The sequence below is a fragment of the Echinops telfairi genome, unplaced genomic scaffold (genome assembly GCF_000313985.2).
Source record: "Echinops telfairi isolate 266 unplaced genomic scaffold, ASM31398v2 ScPeMD7_3;HRSCAF=10, whole genome shotgun sequence".
NCBI classification, from domain to species: domain Eukaryota; kingdom Metazoa; phylum Chordata; class Mammalia; order Afrosoricida; family Tenrecidae; genus Echinops; species Echinops telfairi.
Genome location: NW_022103899.1, coordinates 31732373 through 31739631, shown reverse-complemented (window position 1 = coordinate 31739631; position 7259 = coordinate 31732373).

Here is a 7259-nt window from a genome sequence, read left to right as displayed (position 1 = left end):
CCCTGTGCTTTGGTGGCTGCTGCTGGTGCATGCTGCTAGGGCTGACAGCACCTGCCTTGTTTTTTCTTCACCTCTTCTACATCATCAAATCGCTGTCCTTTCATGTCCCTCTGCATTTTCAGAAACAAAAAGATGTCATAGGGAGTAAGTTTAGTTGGCTCACGTGTGTGGGGCAAGAGAGACATGCTGTTTTTTTTGCCCCAAACAGCCACACTGAGGTAGCTGCCTGAGCAGGTACATTGTCGTGGTGGCAAAACCAGTCCCCCACCTGCCACATAGCAGGATATCAGGCCTTTTTTGTCATACATAGTTATGCAATCTCTTCCTAACCTCTGAATAGAATCTCGATGAACAGTCTGACCCGGTGGATGAACTCCAAATGCACTATCCATCTCACATATAAAAAACACAACAAAAACAAATGAGCATTATCCTGATCTTGGATTTTACGTGATGAGCTTTTTTGGGCAAGGTGAAGATGGCATCTTCCGCTGGCTTGATTGATGTTTGCTTTCTGGGTCGTAAGAATAACACCATGCCTCATCGCCAGTAATGACCTGGGGAAAAATGTCTGGGTCTTTTTGGAGCTGTTCTTTCAAAGCATGCCCTGTTTCCACTCAACACTTTTTCCTGGTCAATAAGAACCCGAGGTACGCATTTTGCGTGATCCTTCTCATTCCCCAATCTTCCATGATAATTCGCTGAACGGAGCTCCAAGATAGTCCAGATAACTTCCCCATCTCTTCAATGGTCCATTGTCATCGTCGGTGTCCAACCACAAGTGCACACATTTTGTCCACATTTTCATCAGTTTGAGACGTTGATGGTCGTCCAGAACAAGGTTTGTCATCAATCAACATTTCACCTTTGTTGAAATGAGAAAACCACTCATACACTTGAGTTTTTCCCATAGTGCTGTCCTTGTAAGCTGTGTTCAACATCACAGCAGTTTCTGTGGCATTTTTCCCCGAGCAGGAAACAAAATTTAATAGCTGCCTGCTGTTCTCCTAAATCAGCCATCACAGAAAACAAGGCTCGAGTGAAACTGCTTTTACTAAAGCATTCACTGTGACCAGAGAGAACCCAGAATCACTGGGTGAACTGACTCAGAGCAAGTGGCTAGATGCTTGCCTGTTGTGGGAAACATGCACCGTGTCTGAATCACCAAGCATCCTCTTCCTCAGACTGGTGTGGACCTGGAGACACGCACACCCGAGTTCCTTTCTTTTCATCTCATGCATTTTAAAGGCAGCTCCGCTGCGACCTCCTGGAATCGCCCAGGAAAACCTGCCTGGAGACCGACTTGATAGCCACTACAGCGCGAAGCCTATTATTTTCTCACAGAGCATTTTCAACGCAGCACAAGACCTATCCATCCCATTGCTTGTACTCCCTGAAACAAATGGAAACTCTTCTTGAGAAGTTTTTGTTGTGTTTTATTTTGTTATCCAAATGATGCAAGCTATTTTGCATGAAGTTACACCTTTGTTAGAGACAGATTTTGGTCTGGAAAATTGGTGCAGCATTTCCGTTTTTCACATCTTTACGAAATGGGGGCCTTGTGGGCAGATGTCGCAGTAGCTGACAAACCAGCCCTGTCATATGAATCCCTGCAGGTAAGGTCCTCAAATCTCTAATGAGGAGCATATGCCTTCCTAAAGGAAAAGGTTGAAATGGGCAAGTGTTTTGCAAGGTCTTGGGTATTACTCCAAATTTTGCTTTAAGTATAGAGACCCTCGCCCCAGAGTCAACTCTGCCCTCAGTGTAATCTTTTAGCTTAAACTTGAGCTTTCTAACAAGAATGACAGAAAACAACAGGGCTGACACAAGGCTCTCATTGACAGGTTACCTGGCAGTGGAGGCTCAGCCAAGGGAAGGAACCCCATGAAGCTTTCCTTTTGCTCCTTCTTATAGTTTTTTGACATTAGAAGTTGACATTTTGCACTCATCCTCAAATACCAAAATCACAGGATTGCAAGCTAGGCGCCTTTCAGCAAGGTTGGCAGCACGATCTCTTTCACAGCCATTGCCCTCTTTAGCCCTGGCCCAGAAGATCTAGTCGATATTCTCACTGTGACTCCCCCACCCGCCATGAGCCCTCTAACTAGCTTGGCCATTGCATTGCACAGGGGCACTGTTTAGGTTGCAGTCTGTATAAAAGACATCCCCAGTTCATGTGAGCGGTGCTCTGGAGTCATGGATCTGGGTACCTTGCACACCATCGTAAGAGAAGTTCAACCATATCATCAGTCAAGGAAACAGCATGGTGGTGGGAATTTGGCAAACAGCTCCTGGGCCCACTTTCTTCTCTAAGTACTTCGTCTAGCCCCTGGCTAATGCCTGGAATTCCACTCTGATTTGTACTAGTTTGGGAGCCTTACTGAGTCCCAAGGTCAATGTTTTGGCTGTTAGTTAGCTAGGTAGCTTTTAGCAATCCATGTTCCTTTCAGAGTTTTATTTTCTTCAGCAGCGAAATGAAAGGATTGAATGAGGTCAGTGTTTTTCCTGTCATGAGTTTGTAAGCCATGTGGCTTATGAAATCATTTTAAGGAGTCTTGACTGGGGGAAAAAAAACTTGGAAAAAATAAGATGTATAAGAATGAATTACCCATATGTTAGTACTATTTCATGAAAAAATTTTCCCAGTTTTTTTCTGTATAAATGTACAAAGGGGTTTCAAAAAGCTTTGGGGGAAAATGAAATAGAAAAAGAATGAAATATTTCCATGAACTTTTAAAATCCTTCTTCAATCTATTGACTTCACAGCATTGGTTTTAGTTTGGTTTTGATCAAGGTCAAGGTCAAAATACATTTGAACTATCCTGAACTAGATGAACTTGGAGGTTCCCTCAAAACCAAACTAAAATCACGGCTGCGAAGTTAATTCCCATGCATAGTGATCCTACCAGACATAATGGAACAATCTCATGGTGTTTCCAAGGCTGTAAATCTTTACAAAACCAGGCTGCTATCATTCTGTCTTATAGACTGACTGGCTGGTGGGCTCCAACCACTGACCTTCTGGGGAACAGTCGAAGGCTTCAACCATTCTAATGTTTATGCAATTCCAGTCTTTGGTAAAAGGAAAGACGTCTATGTTTAAAGCCTAAGTGCCTGTGGTGTCATCCATTGCTGGGTGAGAAGGGATGGGACCAGGCAAGAGCTTTCTCAGGGGAAGCTTACTGAGGAAGCAGAGTCTCCTGACTCAGGACATTCTGGCTTCGTTTTCTTTCTCCTTCAGTTTACCCAGCACTCTTGTATACCCTTTGGAAACCCCGTCTCTAGAAGCTGTTCTACCTCTTGGAAACCCCAGAGAGCCCCAAAGCACCTCTTTATGATGTAGCACAGTCCTTCTAAACTGTAGTGACCTATCACATGTTAGGGTCCCTGTAGGTCATCCAACTTCACCATGAGTTACTTAAACAAATTTAGTTTTCCTGAAAACCTATGTCACTAGTGTAAGTTGTCCTGGCCAACCGAGAGAGCAGAAAAGGAAATCGCTTTCCCTGAGTGACTTTATGCCATTTAACTGCAACAGATAAGCAGGTTCTTGGTGAACATCAGAACTCACTGTAATATCATTGAGTCATATCATCAAGTCCACAGAGGCCCTTACTGTATCTCTTTCATGTACCTCATTCCATGTTGGTTTCACAGCACCCTGGGAGATCAGCATGATTATCACCACTTTCTGGTGGCCTGCTAGGTCAGCAGTTCAAAACCAGCAGTCACTCTGTGGAGGAATGACAGAGTTACAGTCTTGGAAACTTACCGGGGGCAGCTCTGCTCTGTCCTATAGGGTCACTATGAGTCGTTATCAGTGGGAGGAATGGTAGTGAGGGCTTTATTTATTTATTTTCTAGACACCGGCAGTGGAAGCTAAGAGACTGTCAGAAACTTGCTGGGTCACTCAGTTTATCACAGAGTCACCTGTAACCTGTCCATCACAATGGCTGACTGATCCTTATGACTTATACTCCCATCCAGAAGCGGGGGGAATGAAGAGAGTGGGTGAGGCCACAAATGGGAACCTTAGCCACACACAACCCTATGAATCCACTTGGTTCTAATGAGGCAGCTGGGGCAGAGCAAGCGAGGTCTTCCTGCAGGCTGCGAGGAAGCTGGGGACACTGTGGAGGGAAGCGGCGGTCTGGAAGCCAGGTGCCTAGGAAGGACCTCATTGCTTTTCAACATATCCAGCGGCTGGGACTCCCTTCAGGTGAGAATTCGCATATCTCCTGCCCCCCAGTTGGGGCTGTTTTGCATATTGGGGGAGGGGTGGGAGCAATAAAAAGAAACAAAGGGCAATGGGTGCTTGTGCACACGGGCCACACCTGTCAGAGACCTGGTTCACCTGCAGATCCATATAGGGCCAGCTCTCTGTGATGTGTCCTGCCTGGAGGCCTATATCTTGTTGCTTGATTCTGCAGATTACAGTGCAGAGAAACCTTTGAAAGTAGGCCCCTCCTGTTTGAGGATGCTCTTTTTGAGGCTGGATAGAAAAAAAAAAATCACAGCAAAGAGGCAAAGAGACACACAGCCCCAGGCCAAACGTTGTCACACTGAGGAGGTCAGGGGAGGGTCAGGTAAAATGATGAGCAAAAAGGCTACCTGGAGAGTAGGGCTGTGCCCGGTCCCCAGCTCCCCCTCCTGAACCTCAAGTTCACAGTTGGGGATGGAGGTGGAGGGTGGGGAGGTTCAGGGGGCATCAGTGTGGGAGGGCACAAAGCCAAAGACTCGCTTTTCTTTCTTTTTAAAAAAAAAATCATTTTATTGGGGGCTCGTACAATTCTTATCACAATCCATACATCCATCCACTGTGTCAAGAACATTTGTACATTTGTTTCCATCATCATTCTCAAAACATTTTCTTTCTACTTGAGCCCTTGGTAGCAGCTCCTCATTTCTTCCTCCCTCTCTGGAACCCCTCCCTCATGAATCCTTGATAATTTATAAATTATTATTATTTTGTCATGTCTTACACTGACGTCTCCCTTCACCCACTTTTCTGTTGTCCATCCCCCAGGGAGGGGGTTCTATGTAGATCCTTGTGATCAGTTCTCCCTTTCTACCCCCACCCACCCTTTCCCCTCCTGGTATCGCTACTCTCATTATTGGTCCTGAGGGGTTTATCTGTCCTGGATTCCCTGAGTTTCCAGTTCCTATTTGTACCAGTGTACATGCTCTGGTCTAGCCGGATTTGTAAGGTAGAATTGGGATCATGATAGTGGAGGGGAGAAAGCATTAAAGAACTAGAGGAAAGTTGTATGTTTCATCGTAGCAAAGCCTCACTTTTCAATCACCCAGAATGCTGCTTATCAAAAGCATTACACTGTTAGATGGGGAGGGGACGGTTACTGGGAACGACCCCCCCCTCCCCCCCAGCGCTGGGATGATACATTGTTTTGTTGTTGAATGTAGTTGAATCGGTTCCAACTCATAGTGGCCCAATGTATAACCCAAGAGAACACTTCCCGATCCAGTGCCAGGCTCAGAATCCCTGCGGTCCTGTTTGAGCCCGTTGTGGCAGCCACGGTGCCAGTCCATCTGTCAGTGTCATCCTCCTTGTCGCTGTCCCTCCATCTTACCAAGCAGGATGTTCCCTCTTCAGGGACTGGTCCCTCCGGGTAGGATGTCCAAAGTTTGTGAGATGAAGTCTGGCTTCTAAGGAGTATTTTGGCTGCACTTCCGCGCAGACTGAAAACCCCTCCCAACTTACTGCCATCGAGTCAGCTTCGACTCACGGTGACCCGATAGGGCAGGGCAGAACTTTCCCTGTGGGTTTCTGAGACTATAACTCTTTATGGGAGTTTCAAACTGCTGACCTTGTGGTCAGCGGCAGTCCAGAGTACACACAATATATGTTTTCCAACACCATGAGTCATGTGCACCAGTTCTTCTTTGGTCTTCCTTAGTGATTGCACGGTTTTCACAGGTATCTAAGGGGATTGGAAATAGTATAACTTGGGTCAGGTGCATTGTCGTTCTCCAAGTGAAATAAAAAAAACCCCCAATTTATAAGGAGGTCTTTTGTAGATTTGTCAAATGCGACACCTCCTTTGATTTCTTGATGGCTGCTTCCATGGGCATTGATCATGGAAGGGGCCCTGTGCTCCAGGGCTGCTTTAATAAAGTGCAGTGCTGGGGGTGAGCTGCACTAGACATTCATCCATGGGCAGCAGCTGGGCCCTCTCCGAAGATCAGGACAGCCTGGGCAGGCCGAGGAGGCTCTTACATGGAAGTGACAGCTCTTTGAGCAAGAATATGGCCCAGACTAGTGGACAGGGTGCCTGCACACTGCAGAATATCCTAGGAGCACACACATTTCTGAGGTGATAAGAATGCTGCATGGTTCTGAGCAGAGAAACCCTGGAAAACAATTAGCCAGAGAAGCAAGATCACCTGTTGAAATGAGCGCTGTGCACTTCACTTCTCTTAATAAATTCTCTGGCCGCCTTGTCCCGGCTCCGGGCCTGGCCTTTGATCCCTTTAGTAGTAGGGGGAATTAAGTCTTCAAAGTTTCACCTACCTGTCTGGCTTCAGCTAGCAGTACCACTTCCTTGACTGGATACCTTTCAAAAGTGTTGTCTACATAGATTATAATTTAATATATGGTAGAACTAACACAAGGTTGCCTGTTTCTTGAATCCAAAATGTCAAAATCTGCATTTACATGTTCTGAATTTTCTCCGACACGGCGTGCACTGGAAATAGTAATCACAGCGTATTGAAGAATTAAAAGACATTATACTGATTTGCTTTTTCCTCTGCGCTCTTCACTGGTGCCGCAAGAAGAGGCGCAGGCTGTGGACTCAGCTGGCTCCCCGCCCAGAGGGGACACTCCCTTCACCCGCATTTCTGTTGTTTGTCCCCCTGGGGAGGAGCAAGGTTGGTTATATGTCGATCATTGTAATCAGTTCCCAATTTTCTGCCCCTTCTCCCACCTTCCCCCTACTCTCATGATATCACTAGTTTCATTATTGATCCTGAGGGGTTTACTTGTCTTGGATTCCCTATGTCAAGAGCTCTTGTCTGTACCAGTATACATGCTCCGGTCTAGCCGATTTTGCAAGGTAGAACTGGGATCATGATTGTGGGGCAGGGGGTAGAGGGGTGGGGAGCATTAAAGAACTAGACCAGAGGTTCTCAATCTTCCTACTGCTGAGGCCCTTTAATACAGTTTCTCATGTTGTGGTGACCCCCAACCATAAAATTATTTTCGTTGCTACTTCATCACTGTCATTTTGCTACTGTTATGA